The sequence below is a fragment of the Lepidochelys kempii genome, chromosome 8 (assembly GCF_965140285.1).
Source record: "Lepidochelys kempii isolate rLepKem1 chromosome 8, rLepKem1.hap1, whole genome shotgun sequence".
In the NCBI taxonomy this organism is placed as follows: domain Eukaryota; kingdom Metazoa; phylum Chordata; order Testudines; family Cheloniidae; genus Lepidochelys; species Lepidochelys kempii.
The window spans coordinates 86,848,714-86,865,058 of NC_136387.1; positions in this window are offsets into that span (position 1 = coordinate 86,848,714).

Sequence of the window (16,345 nt, forward strand, 5' to 3'; positions counted from 1 at the left end):
GAGGTGATTCCTTTACTTCTATTAAAAGTCTTCTTGTAAGAAAACTGAATGCTTTTTCATTGTTCTAAGATCCAAGGGTTTGGGTCTGTGGTCACCTATGCAAATTGGTGAGGATTTTTACCAAACCTTTCCCAGGAAGTGGGGTGCAAGGGTTGGGAGGATTTGGGGGGGAAAGACGTGTCCAAACTACGTTTTCCCAGTAAACCCAGTTAAAGTTTGGTGGTGGCAGTGGAAATTCCAAGGGCAAAGGGTAAAATTAATTTGTACCTTGGGGAAGTTTTAACCTAAGCTGGTAAAAGTAAGCTTAGGAGGTTTTCATGCAGGTCCCCACATCTGTACCCTAGAGTTCAGAGTGGGGAAGGAACCTTGACAAGGCACTTAGCTACTTCTTATGATTGTCTGAATGAAGGTGGCTATCACACCCACCAGCAACCAGGTTTCACCTAACCTCTATTATAACAATATGTGCTCTTTGATTTATGGTGCTCAAGAGACAAGATACTGCATGAGGCACCAGCCATAATTTCCTTAAGATCTTCTTCCTAAGCCAAGCTAGAGTGAAAGTGTTGCTTAGATTTCTAAGGACAGAGTTAAAAAACTAGATGAACCTAGATTAAATGATCTCAGGGTAAAACTAATTTAGATGCTTTCTCAACTTGAGCCTTTTTAGTCCACTACATAGAGTTTACTGGATGCCTTGCAATATAATAAAATAAAAGGGCTTCCACGTGTTGGTGAATTAAATCTCAGTTCCTAGGAAATAGGTTTTGCAACTGGCCATTTATTTATTACATTGTGACCTTATTCAGAAGGCCAAATTGTTATTTAATTTTAAGCAATTCTTAAAGCAAAAAAAAAAATCTGGTGCCCATTTTCGGGAAGATGGTAAAAGATCAGTGCACCTAAATATTTCATTGCTGTGGAGAATTATTGTTTCATTATCTGTTTCAGAGACTCCTTATAGTAATTTCCATCTCCTTTATTAACAGAATCAATAAAAACGGTTCTGTGTAGGTAGAAAAATCGGCTGGGTCTGACTTACATGAATGTAGACAGTTAATGACTACCAGTTCTTATTTTGCCCTTTATAGCCCCTTACATTTCATGACTGGATTATCTAGATTAGGTATATCCTTACCTGGGTAGCTCATGTGAACAATACCTTTTAGAAAATAATGGAACAGATGGCACTGTTCCCAATAAGAGTGGCACTACCCTTTATGAAGAACAGATGTGTAACTGAACAAACACCACACTTAAATTGCACAGTGACTGACACCAGAAGGATTTGAAAAGCTATTTCAAAGCTCTTGAAGGAGGATACATTAGCCACACTACTCACCAGTCTTTTGTGCTTCAAAATCAAAATCTTTTGTTTTGACTACATTTTTTAAATATGGCAAAAGTTAAATTTAAACCTTTGTAATAAATGGTACTATTTATTCTTTTGAGACTCTGGAGAAGTTGTCATTAATTTAATTGGGCCAAATGGGCAAGTAAATGGGAATTTTGCTTGAGTAAGAAAGTTAGCTAAGGACTTCAAGATTCAACCCATATCACAGAAATGTAGGTCTGGAAGGAGCCTCAAGAGGTCATCTAGTCCACCTCCCTCATGTTGAGGCAGGACCAACTATACCTAGACCATCTGTGATAGGGGTTTGTCTAACCTGTTTTTAAAAACCCTCAATGATGAGGATTCATCAACCTCCCTTGGAAGCCTATTCCAGGGCTTAACTATCCTTAGAGTAGATATTAAGAAAAATTTCTAACCTGAAATCTCCTTTGCAGCAGACTAAGCCCATTACTTCTTGTCCTACCTTCAGTGAACGCAGAGAAAAAAATAGTCACCGTCCTCTTTATAACAGCCCTTCATACATTTGAGGATGTATGTCCATCCTCAATCATTTCTTCTCTAGACTAAACATGGCCAGTTCTTTCAACTTTTCCTCACAGGTCATGTTTTCTAAATGTCTTTTTGTTGTTACTTTCCTCTGGACTCTCTTCAGTTTTGTCCACATCTTTCTTAAAGTATAGTGCCCAATTCTGGACACCATACTCTAGCTGACAGACCCATCTGAGTGCATTGTGTGGCCAGCTATCTGGATAGAGTTGGTCATGCATGGTGTCAGGTCTTGTGGTTTCTAGAAAAGCAACTTTTAAAAAAAAATAATAATGTGGCCACATTCTGGTTTCAGAATACATCTGCATCACTAACACTAAACTGAGAGGGAGCTACATATGCATATCAGAAGACAGACTACTGGTGTGTCTTATCCCCATGAGCTTTACTGTACCTTTCTCTGAACCATCTGGTTCTGGACACTGTCTGAAATAGGATAAACTAGAAGAATCAAATCTGATTGTATAACCAATTTCTAAGGCTAACACTTTTTAATTTAGTCACCAACCAACCAGAATTCAACTACTTTGGGGGCTTTACTTCAGCTTGATTCATTAGCACAATTAGATTTGCTGTTACGGAATTCATGAGGGTCTCAGATTCTATTCTGCTTTGGGAACCAAAATAAAAGTAGGATCAAATCATGCGATTAAAATCAAAATCTACAGAGAATAGATGCCTGCTTTATTTGATGCAGGAGAAGCTAAAAGTGGTACAACAGCAAGATAGTCAGGGACCAGACCAACTAGGACCAGCTGCTGGCCTGCTCCCTAACTGTGCTGCTAGGCAACCAGTAAGCCCAGCTGCACGGCCTCTCAGGCTGGTCCCAGCTCCTGATCTGCTGCTGGTTTAGCATTCCTGCCTATCAGCCTAGTTTCCACAGCAGTTCAGAGGTTGCTCAACGGATACCATGCCTGCAGCTGTGCTTGCCCTTGCTCCTGCTCATTTCAGCCCCCACTCTCCTCTGGTTTCAGACTTCTGGCTGTGATCCCCACCCCACCTCGTTTTGCCTCTGGCTTAAAACTCTGGTTGACCCTCTGATTCTGGCATTCCACTTCTGTTTCTCCAGTACTAATCCCCTGGTCTGCCTGTGGCTTACAACTCCAGTTTACTCCCCGCATCCTAGCACTTGGTTTTTGCCCCCTCCAGTACTGGTCCTAGGCTCATTTCCTGGATTCTGCCCATCCTGGACCCAGTTCTAACTGGCAGGCTGAACTCTTGCCACCCGGCCCATGGGCAGTCAGGCCTAGTGATGAAGACAACAAAGATTTAGAACTACTACTTATGAACTCTTTCAGATGCTGGATAGTGAACAGGGCAATGATACTGAAATGCGGTGAGTTTTCCAAGTTATGTAATATGCTCTAATGCACCTGCTCTCATTTCTGACCTGTCTCAAAATCTCCCAATTTTCTTACAAGGAATTCCTGGGAAAGATGGTGGTCCCTGACTTATCATGAATGGTTGAAAAACACCACATATGCTTTCTACCAGAGAGGTAATTTAGTGGGGGGGTGAGGAGGGGGAGAACCAAAGATGTTGTACTACATTTTTAACTTCCCATCTGCTTGAATTTCCAGATATTGCAGTTCTAACCACAATTAAAATACACAGGGATGAACAGTTGAGAAGAAAACATGTCAAAGGGGGCTTCAAGCTAGCTACACCTCAGTGTTTAAGTCTTTGGGAAAGATTTCATTCTCGGAATTAAAACTATTTCAACAGAATTCTATGAAAATACCATCAATTAGATCCTAGGGTAGTTAAGACAGTACAGAACCTACTGTACCTAGGGTTGCCAACTGTCTAAGCACACAAACCCAAATATCCTTGCCCCACCCCTGGGCTGAGGCCCTGCTCCTTCACCGAGGCCTGTCCCACTCACTCCATCTTCCCTCCCTCCATTGCTCACTCTCCCCCACCCTCACTCACTTTCCCCGGGCTGGGGTAAGGGGTTGGGACGCAAGCTCTGGACTGGGGCCCGAGGGGTTCAGAGTGTGGGGCGGGGGGGCTCTGGGCTGAGGCAGGGGTTTGGGGTGTGAGAGGGGCTGAGGGCTCTGGCACAGCGAGGCTAAGGCAGGCTCCTTGTCTGCCCTGGCCCAGTGCCACTCCCAGAAGTGGCTGGCATGTCCCTGCAGCCCTGGGGAGGCAGGGATCTCTGCGTGCTGCCCGCATCCCAAGCGTCAACTCTGCAGCTCCCATTGTCCAGGAACTGTGGCTAGCGGAAGCTCCGGGGGCAGAGCCTATCTTGCTGCACCACCGACCGGGAGCTGCCCCAGGTAAGCAGGGCCAGGGGGCTCCGCGCGTTGCTCCCTCCTTGCACCACGCCCAGAAGCAGCCAGCACATCCCTATAGCCCCTGAGGGGGGCAGGCAGGGAGCTCCAGGCACCACCCCCACTGTTCTGATTGGCTGCACTTCCTGGACAATGGGAGTTGTGGAGTCAGCACTCGTGGCATGGGCAGACCCGTGTCCCCCCCCCCCCAAGGGCCACTTCTAGAAGCAGTGCAGAGCCAGGCTGCTTCTGGAAGCAGTGCAGAGCCAGGGCAGGCAAGGAGCCTGCCTTATCCCCACCAGACTTTTAGTAGCTTAAGATCTCCCGGTTTGGCTTCAGTAGCCTCTAGGAGATAGAGCCTGATTCTGGGAGACTCCCAGCAAAACCGGGAGGGTTGGCAACCCTAATTGTACTAAGTGCTAACAAACAGATTGAATTCCCTAATCTTAAGTATTTTTTGGAAGGACGAGGGCTGTTTAAGGGGAACATCGGAGTAGTCCAAACAGGAAGTTTCCCCATGCCTAACACTTTTGTCATATTAATCACCTTGCAACCATTAATGGAAGTAAAATGTATGTCTACTCCTGCCAGCTTTAATGTTACCCTTGTGAAACATGTACGGTCTTTCAAAATAATTTTGAAGTCCTCAAGTAGTAGTTTTGTTAATAAATGTGTCACAGGCAAAACAGAACAGTCATCCTCTTACAAGACACATACAGAAATAGAAACACTACAGAAAATATAACTTGATAAAGAACTTTTCTAGTCCAAGGTAAAATTAGAAGAGAACCATACCACATTCTGATCTGTTTCACATTATAGGATTCAGTTCCACAATTTAGATAGAATTCTGTTTCTCAGAGACATACTATACTAGTGATTATATATAATCCCATACTGATTTCTTTGTTCTGAATTAAATGCATTTATAGAAACTTTGTGTTTAAACCTAGGACACATCTGAGGTTTTTTGTTCCAGTTATTTCATTCAGCAGTGTTAGGGGGCTTATTCCTTCACCCACTTACTTCCCTGGTCCTTCTCACATGAACAGAGAGCAACAATTCCCGAAGTCCAAAGGTGCAAACAATTCGATGTTTATTGGGGTGAACTTCCAGCAAGCATGATTCCAGTTTCCTTCCTTAGTATCCTCCTTCCCAGCTCTGACACCACAGAGCCTTACACCTGTGTCCCTGTTCCGATTCCTGCCCTTAGCCAAGCATGATTCCAACTTCCTTACTCCCATTCCCTGTTCCCATTTCCCCCTTTAGCAAAACATGATTCCAATTTTCTTACCCCCATTCCCTGTTCCCATCTCACACACCCACATGCCCACCCCCACCCACACCCCAGTCACTTCCTCATTGACTACAGATTATATAGTAAAACTTGAGTTCTGCTTAGCTATACCTTAACCAATCATTTTCCTGAAATTTAACTAACCAATCCTAACATATTGTAACATGATTATGTACCCAATTATATCCCACCACCTCAATTAGTTTACACCCAGCAAAATTAATTATACAGCAGACAGGAACAATCACAGAACCAGACAGAGATTATACAGACAAACAACAGCAAAGTGGGAACTATAATGACAAAACAATACAGAAGTGAGGATTTCACATCCCAGCTATTGATAAGTGAGTTCTTGCCAGACAGGATGCTATCAAACTAAGTTTCCTTTTACATTTTCTAGGCACTTCCCTTTCTCTGGAGGTGATAGGAATACAATCCTGTCCTGATAGTGCCTAACAGCCCAATAGCACCTTATTTCAATGTGACTAGTTTGGAATGCGAGGATGTGACCCATCGCTTCCCAGCTTATGGCTGCCTCTGCTGCTTAGCCAAAGGCCTTAGCCTAAGCACAGGGCCTCAGACTGTCACAGTAAGAGAAGGCCCTTACACCAGCAGACAGTGATTTTGATTCTTTCTTTTATACCTCTATCACTAGCCAAGTGATAAGAATACACCTAAATTCTTAGAGTATAGGCCTTTACAGACAGGCCTGAATATCTATATCCTAACAAGCAGCCCTCTTTCTTGATTATTTATTTCATTTTAAGCCAGCAGCATTCTACATACTTCAAAGCTGTTCTTTGATGGCTGCTGAAAAATGGTTCACAAGATAATTTTATATTTGTGTTTGACAGAGAAAAAAATTACATGACAAAAAGCAACTCAGTAAATCAGTGAGAATAAGCCAAAAGGAAAATGAAAGTATCTCCCTACAAGTATGAACTTAATTACTACTAGAAAGAAGTAGCAGAAAATGTTTCCACAGATGTTATTTTGAATGCAGATTTCAATTTGACCACATCTGCGACCGTTTCATGTTTACATGCTGCGAACATTCCTTTGCTTGAGTTTTCCTGCTGTGAAAACTCATGAAAAGCTCATTTTAAATCCAAGTGCTTGAATAGTTGAACACCTTTTTTTAAATTGTATATTCAGTTGTAATATTCAAAAGTACACGTTTCACATTGTGCTTATTAATGACCTACACAACTCATCTAATCCAGGTACAGAAATGTAACATGATTTATGTAAAATCCCTGATAAAGACTGGAGTTACAGTTGAGTACATAGCAATAACAAAGGATAAAAATATTACAGGGGTGTTGTAGTTATCCCCATTACAAACTCAGGAAATTCAGCATTAATGGTTAAGCTTAAAAATTGGGCGGTCGATTAATTGCAGTTAACTTTTGCACTTTTAAACAATAGAATACCAATTGAAATGTATTAAATATTTTCAGATGTTTTTCTACATTTTCAAATATATTGATTTCTATTACAACACAGACTACAAAGTGCACAGTGCTCACTTTATATTATTTTTATTGCAAATATTTGCACTGTAAAAATGATATAGTATTTTTCAATTCACCCCATACAAGTACTGTAGTGCAATCTCTTTATCATGAAAGTTAAACTTAGAAGTGTAGACTTTTTTCTGTGACATAACTTCTCTCAGAAACAAAACATTGTAAAACTTTAGCGCCTACAAGTCCACTCAGTCCTACTTCTTGTTCAGCCAAGTGCTAAGACAAACAAGTTTGTTTACATTTACAGGAGATGATGCTGCCTGCTTATTTACAGTGTCACCTGAAAGTGAAAACAGGCCTTTGCATGGCACTTTTGTAGCCAGCATTGCAAGATATTTGTGCGCCAGATATGCTAAACATTCGTATGCCCCTTCATGCTTCGGCCACCATTCCAAAGGACATGCTTCCATGCTGATGATGCTCATTAAAAAAATGTGTTAATTAAATTTGTGACTGAACTCCTTGGGGGAGCCGAAGACATACAGTTCTCCATTTTACCTGCATTCTGCCATATATTTCATGTTATAGTGTCTTGGATGATGACCCAGCACATGTTCGTTTTAAGAACACTTTCACAGCAGATTTGACAAAATGCAAAGAAGATACCTATTTAAGATTTCTAAAAATAGCTACAGTACTCAACCCAAGGTTTAAGAATCTGAAGAGGCTTCCAAAATCTGAGAGGAACAAGGTGTGGAGCATGCTTTCAAATGTCTTAAAAGAGCAACACTACAATGCAGAAACTACAGAACCTGAACCACCAAAAAATAAAATCAACCTTCTGCTGGTGGCATCTGACTCAGATGATGAAAATGAACATGCATCGGTCCGCTCTGCTTTGGATTGTTATTGAGCAGAACCCATCATCAGCACGGACACATGTCCTAGGGAATGGTGGTTGAAGATGAAGGGGCATATGAATCTTTAGCGCATCTGGCATGTAAATATCTTGCAACGCCAGTTACAACGGTGCCATGCGAACGCCTGTTCTCGCTTTCAGGTGACATTGTAAACAAGACGTAGGCAGCATTATCTCCTGCAAATTGTAACCAAACTTGTTTGTCTGAGCAATTAGCTGAAGTAGCACTGAGTGGACTTGTAGGTTCTAAAGTTTTACATTGTTTTATTTTTCAATTAAGTTTTTTACATAAATTCTACATTTGTAAGTTCAACTTTCATGACAAAGAGATTGCACTACAGTACTTGTATTAAGTGAATTGAAAAATACTATTTCTTTTGTTATTTACAGAGAAAGTATTTGTAATAAAAATTAATAAAGTGAGAACTGTACACTTTGTATTCTGTGTTTATAATTTAAATACATTTGAAAATGTGGAAAACATCCAAAAATATTTAAATAAATGGTATTCTATTATTGTTTAATCGCACGATTAATTTTTTTAATCACTTGACAAGCCTACTTAAAAGAAATCCAAACAAGTTAAGATATGGAAATGCACAGTTAAGGGCTAAATACTCTGACAACAGTATGGTGTATGTCCTTTGCCAGTTGGCATAAAGAGGCAGTTACTGAACAATCTACTCATGCTACGTTCCCACTAATGAAGCAGAGACACTTGTAAAAACTTACAGTGAAAAGAGTTTCCAGTGTGCAGAGTCACCTGTCCAACAACTGTGTTGACAGCAAAGAGTGAAATTTCGGCGCAAAGTGCAGAGCACTTTCTGAGGGTGTCTAACGCCTCACTGGATTGGCCACTTAATGAACTGAGTTTCTGTTGCTCCCATTGACATGGATGTTAAAATTCCCAGTCTGAGTAGCTGGTATGAAACTGGAACTTAAATCACATGGGCCAATCCTGAAATATTTACTCATCAGATTCTCCATTGACTTTAGTAATAAATGAAGTCTAGGATTTTTAAAGGAATCCAAGGAAATTAAGGTTCCCAATTCCCTTGGGAGTTGGGCACGGAACTTTATTAGGCAACTCTGAAAATCCTAGCCCAAGTTATTTGTTTCAGGATCTCTTTCGTAGAGATTGCACAACACTCACAGGTCACTTATTCAAGGCATGCGGGTGTGAGGGAGAGGGTGGAGTGATTCTGCACGATGTCTTCCACATTTGAGGTCAAATGCTGCATGCCTTACTCATATAGTTACTTACTGAAGTTAATGGGACTACTTGTTTTCTAGATTTGCAAAATGCCTCATTCTCCAGAATAAAGCATCTCTTTGGACAGAACTGACTTGCATTTTGCTGGTACTGTCCCGGATTTCAAGAAACACTGATAATCCCCCAATGACTTAATCCATGACAGGCCAGCTGGAACTGATGGTTAAACTCAAACTAAGGAATGATAATATCTACATAGCTCCCTAATTCTCCATAGAAGAGAGAATAAAGGAGGGTAAATATACATGAATCTAAATTAATAAGAACTGTACCTCTCCTGCAATCCTTTTTCACATGCAAAATCTTTTCTTGTATGTCTGTTTCTTTTTGAGTTTAGACATATGCAAATAGCAGAGTATGTATAAGGCCTCTATTACCATAGTATCTGAGCACTTCACAATCTTAAACATATTTATTTATTGTCACAACTCCAGTGTAAGGTAGGGTAACACTTTTATCCACATCTTACAGATTGGGAACTGAGGCCCAGAGAAGCTAACTGGCTTGTCTTAGGTCACACACAAAGTCTCTAGCAGAGCAAGGACTTGAACCCAGGTCACCCAAGTAGTAGACTAGTGCCCTAACCATTGTACCTCCCTTCCTTGACAAGTTAGTAATATTCAGATCCCTGTGTGAAGTGACATCTTTACTTCATCCTAGCCTCACAAATAAAAGATAAATTTATTTTGGACATTAACTGAAGAGAGACCATAATAGATATTGAGAATCAGTCCAGCAGGGTGAGTCTTGACACTCTATGCAAAACCACCACCTGCAAAGATGTATGTGAACGTGTGCAATTCCCTAGCACTGTGTGCTTTATGTGTTTTTGAGTTCTGTTCAGAATTAATAATATTTTGAAATACAGCTGTAAAAACAGTTTTATGTAATATGGAGGAAGGCAGCCACCTTCTCCAGCTAACTGTACCTTCCCCCCTTGTAATTTTATTGAATTGAATATTAGCCATTTCCATATAATGTATTTCTCTCTGAACACTGCAGTAGTCTTTTATCACTTGGAATTTACCTGAAGTATAAATATCTGAAAGAGGATTTTAGCAGAACATTGAGACAAACCATTACATTAATCTTTGGTTCAGGTACAGGTGTACATTAGTTAAATCTAATCTGCAACTACAAACACTTATGTGCTAATTAATCATGGTTACTTGGTTATTGCATAGTGTCACTACAGGGCAGAGTTAAGATTGTTTGGGTGCCCTTAACTGTGCATTTAGAGACAATTTCTGCAAGTGCCCAGTGAACAGAACTGGATGCTGCAGAAAGACATACCTGAGGTTCACTGATTGATATCTGCAAGGCAAGGTTAAGACAGGCAGAGTCTTGAGGAGTTGGCTAGTGAGGTGGATAGACTATGGTGCCCAGCAGCCATCTCACAGAGTAAGCTCCAGCAAAGCTCTCTAAGAGGTGGCTCAGGGTTTCCAGAGGAGAACCCCACAGTAATAGATAGTAAAGAAATGAGCTGCAGAAGGGCCATGATGCTGTGCTGCAGTGGGCTACTCTAACCTGTTCAGTTTTTTTTCCCCCACCAGACCACGTTCACTCTTCCTCTATCACTAGTAACTTCATACATTTCATGGGGTTTTACAGAGTTTATATTTTAAGTGACTGTATTAAGATCTATAAACAGGAGAACAAACAAACTGCCTTTTTTAATATAAAGCAGACCATAAATTGGAATATTGTCCTAGATTCACATAGCCATTTCTACCAAGCAACTGCAGTCCTTGACTCTGTTTTCTCTGTAAAGTATCTTAAACTAATTATTACATGGTTCTGGGAAATTGGCAGAGTCCCCTGCTACCCATTAACTGGCATGACACTCCTTTGTACATTGAGGGAGCAGAAGGATTATAGTATGAAACATTTGCCTCGTTATGTGCATATCTATATGGGTAGCTACCACCAGAACAGATACAATAGCGTAACAAAGTTCACGCATTACTCAATCACTGAGAGCTCAGTCATGAGCCTGGCTGCCACACCTTTGAAGGAGAGCAAGGGGCTTTAGGGGGAACTACCCACATCAGACCCAGTATGAGTGGGAGAACAGCTGTCTCTGGGCTGAAACTTCCCTTCCCATGGAGGTGGGCAGCGATGGAGAATAAGAAGAACTTTCTATGGTAATTAAGTGCCTAAATACCTTTGAGGATCTGGGCCTTTGTGCTTTGGAGTCCAGAGCCCAGCCAGTGCAGCTGACCTAGCACAAAAGGAAGAAATAAGCTCGGGGGCTAGTGCAGCTTACTTCTCCTGTGGAGCAATAGGGAAGCTAGGAGCAAACTGAAACTGGAGTTACAACTCTGTCCTTGCGCTGCCGCTGACTTGCAGAGTGCCCAGAAGGAATTCCTGACCACTTTCAATAGCACTGATGATGATTAGATATTCTGAGACCTCTTTAAGTCACCTGCTTCTAACTATCCAATTAGCCCATAATGACCACAGCAATGTTTTGAAGCGAGCCAAAAACCAGAATGACTAAGACTAATGTAATTGTAATAAAAGAGAATCTATGGCATTAGTTACTGGCTCTGCATAGTGTATTTTTTAGTTTTGATTTTCTAAAAGGAACTAAAGTCAAATCTATTGGTAAAATGCACTAGTTCTTCATGTCTAAAAAGGAATACATGTACAAGTACCAATCCTAGAGGGATAAAAAATACTTACTTCCTTAGAGGGATAAAAAGAGAGAGAGACTAATTGTTACAACACCCAAGTAGCTATAGTTCACAGCTTTCAGTCAAGGGTATCGGTAAATGATCCCAATAAACTGTCATACATTTTTTTCAACTGAAATCATTAAGACACTTTTCCTAAATTCTGTTTCCTCCCCTCCATCATTTGAGCATTTGTTACAGTGTGCTTGACTGTGAACTAACATCCACTCTAAGTTGTATGTGCAGTTAGGACATATATAGCTCCTGGGCAAGGTGAATGTAAGAGTTTAGCACATAAGAAATTAGGGTTGCCAACCATCCAGGATTGTCCTGGAGTCTCTAGGAATTAAAGATTATGTCATGTGATGAAACCTCCAGGAATATGTCCAACCAAAACTGGCGACCCTGTAAGAAATTAAAAGAACAAGAGCCAGTTTTTCTCTGTCATTGGAAATCACCTAGCACATTTTGGACAGTACAAAAATAAGTACAGCACATGCAAATGAATTATTTTAAACTTTTACCACATTACAAGCAGGCATCCAGTATTTATATTTTGACTAGATGCATTCTAAACGTCTACCCTTATGATAAGTAAGGAATATTTTCAAATGTAGTTAATTCTACAATAGAATGAAAATATTGCGGTGTTAAATGTTGTACAATTTCCTTCTTACAAAACTACCCAAAATTAAACTCAATGAAGACCCCAAAAGGATGTTCAAGAAAGTCATATGAACACCTTTGCAAGCAGCAATCATGTCTACAGTTATGGAAGAGAATGGCATAGATCCTAATATGCCATTTGGTACCAAAAGTGATTTTCCGCTTACCCACTTAATAACAAATAATGCATCAGGAGAGAGATCTAGATGAAAATTTAATCATTCTGGTGTTTAATCATTTGAAAAAAAATCTATTTTAATAGATTATCTAGATTTCCCCCCCTCCAAATTAGCACTGTTAGCCTATTCTCTACATTTTATTAATAATCTCCACCTTTACATTGTTATTGCAGATGGATTATTATATTTTTTTTAATCCCTCACAGGTCATTGTAGCAAGGTAATCACATTTCTCTCTGTTCTCTAAGGCTGCAATACTGCAATCTGATTGATAACCTAGCTCCTGCAGCCTAATGAAATCCTATTACAGTTTATGGGACTCCCAATTGGCATAAGGTCCTGTGCTAATGGATCAGATTGCATAATCACAGTTTAATGTATCAACTTCTCTTTATATAATGAAATGCCAGAAAGAGGTGTTGTATGCAATGTCGTTGTGGCTATGTTGGTCCCAGGATAGTAGAGAGACAAGATGGGTGAGGTAATATCCTTTTATTAGTCCAACTTCTATTGGTGAGCGAGACACAAGAGCTCTGTATTAGCTCAAAAGCTTGTCTCTCACAAGCAGAAAGTGGTCCAATAAAATATTACTTCACCCACCTTGTATCTCTTGTTCTACATGGGATACAGAGTATGTGTACCCTACAATTAGACTCCCTAATTGCTAGGCCATGACTGGGGCTTGTGGGGTTCAGGGACCATTTAATCGCAGGGTCCTAGACCTCCAGCCCAAACACCTACCCGCAACTAAACAGTCCCTTAGCCCAAGCTCTGTGAGCCCCAGTCAGCTGGGCCAGCTGTGGGTTAATTGCAGATTAGACATACTAAATGTATATTTGTCACCTCAAATTAGATCGCCTCTGTATCTAGCTAACAAATGATGAAAAGCAGTTGGGAAGGGGAAAGGTCCAACGGCCCCAATGCTGCTGTTGTCAGGGAGAAATAGGAGAACAAGCAAGTAGCAGTTCTTTAGTCAATGAAAAAGGAGAGACGGGGCAGACAAACAGGCTGCCTACATTGCAGCTGGGAGCAAGCTTCCCAGCCCAGATAGACAGACGTGCTAGCTCAACTCAAGCTAGCAAGCTAAAAATAAGAGCAATTATTTGGTGTGACTGTGGTAAGGGAAAATTGAATATAAAGTCTGCTACATGGTTAAGAAATCTGACACATCTTCCCCTCTCCCTGAATCAAGGGGAGATTGATATACATATACATCAGAGAGAATATGAATGATAGGAAAAGATAAGAAGATATTCTAGCCCTGTGTATCTCTTGCTTTGTTTCTCTCCCCAAAGTGGTCCCCACCCTCCCAAACAATGCGACCTAAGTGACCCATCACAGCTTGAAGAACAAATTCAGAATATCCAAAGAAGTATTTCCTACAAGCAAGTTTGCAAAAACCATATAGACCCAAGTATGTTTTCAGAAGCCACTGATAAAGTGTCAGACTGTGACCAGATATTCTGCAGGTGCAGGAGGCCAATCCTGGGGAGGGTATGAGAAGCCAGACACGTGCCTTATACTCTGACCTAGCAACTTCAGGACTGCTTTCTCCATGTACCCCTGGGCACAAGATATCCAAAAGATGACTGGAAACGTCAGAGAGAAGGCAATGCACAAGGTGGACGTTATTGCACCCCCTAAGGGGTGTGGATATTGACCCATTCCCTCTGCATGCCCGGAGCCTTTGGGAGGTATTAGAAGTCTCCTTGTGGCAAGGTTGAGCCCACAAATCTGAATTTAAAAAAAAAAAAAATCTCAGAGATATCCTATGGAATTCCACATAGCATTTAAAAATCCTCAGATTTCCACCCTTGAAATTCAATCCCCCCATCCTGGAGATGGCATGTATATCATGGCACTTTAATAGTCTGGAAATTGGAAATGTGTTTTATTCTTGCATTCTGATTACTCTTTGCAATAGTACCACAAACGAGCTTTTCCGCAAAGTCCTCTGGGGTGTCCTAGATTCCTTGAAGCCTAGACTTCAGATATTAAAGCTCATCATCTTTAACAAGATTACCAGCATTATGGAATACGTGCAGCTGGACTGGATATCTACATAGAAATAACTAAACTTCTCAAAGGCCTTTCTCAGCATGTACTAGGAAATGTATAAACCTTGAGAGAGATTCCATGGTTGTTTCAAGAAATGTTCCAGAGCATGGGGTCTTTCAATTATGTCATACTCAAAGATACAGGCAGGCAAATGATTCTAAAAAAATCTTGGTCATTTACTTGAAATAGACTAATTTATTTAGGGAATATTTTTCTAACCAGTCTTACCCACAGATATATGCACTTCTCTGTTTAATATATCCATACTATGGCCCTGCACAAAATCAGGGCCTATGGGACTCTACATGGGCTGATTTCATTTCAGGATTAAGGTCTAACAACATTCATGTTCGTAAACAACTCTTATTCTATTCAACCCCATGCTCTGGGTGTCCCTAAGCCTCTGACTGCCAGATGCTTGGACTGGACAACAGGGGATGGATCACTAGACATTGCCCTGTTCTATTCGTTCCCTTGGAAGCATCTGACATTGGCTACTACCAGAAGACGAGATACTGGGCTAGATGGATCATTGGCCAGACCATTCTTATGTTCTTATTATACAGTGAAAATAAACCTGTTATTTTTCCATCAAAAAAGAAGAAACATGTACTTTCAGGCTGTATGCCTTACTTATGATTGTTGATATATTTAATGAACAGAAAAAATATAAAGTCTCCATGAGGAACACACTGTGTCAGCCATCTTGAATTGACACACACAGAGAACTGCTACAGGCAGGGCAGGGGGCCCACTTTACTCATAGGCCTTATCTGCACTAGGATTTGGAAGGTGTTAGCTAATACATGTGTAAGCAGAGTCAGAATGAGCTCTACCCTGATGTCTGGTGGTGAGCTGTGGAAAAGGACTTCAGGGGCTGATCTCGTTTGCATGGGCACACCCACCCTGCCTAGCATGATGGACTGCTTGCCCAGATGGTCACTTTGGCTGCTGTGGGATCCCCAGTCTCTTTGTTGTTGGGGCAGGAGTAATAAAGCGCTGTTATCCTGGTTATGTGAATCAAGGACAATAGAACTGTACTTGGCATTATATGACAGAGGGAACTCGCCCTCAACTAAGTAGCACTCGCTAGGCAAGGGACATGGGTTCCAAAACCCAGTGAATTGAGAGAGGCTGAGGACAGGTATGTACATGTGGGAGTTTGGGCCCTAAACGCTACTTTGAGCCCTTCTCCTGCCACTGTATAACAACAGAGTTAATTTTGGTTCCATTAGGAGTCTTGTTACATACTGCAGAGCTGAAGTCACCGATACCTAGTTCTAAGCATTAGACCTACTTTGGGCTAGTGGTTCACTAGCACTGAGGCCCCCTTACTACCAGCTAAAAAATCAGAGAGCTGAAATCACTAAGAGCTGCGTTAAGGGGGCAGGGTGAAGACAAGTTGGTGAGCAGACAGCAGGACGGCTAGCGGAATGGAGCGGATAGCAGGGCAGCTGGCAAAGAGGCTGGCGGTGAAGTCTGCAGCAGAACCCCATGGAGAGGTGTAGCACGCAGCCATCAAGCTGAGCAGTGGAGCATGTAAGATGTCCCCTGTGCCTCCCTCCACTTCCACCCAGGCTGGGAGGTAAACTCTGCAGATGAACTTCTGGGGTGGGGCTGCACTGACCAAGGA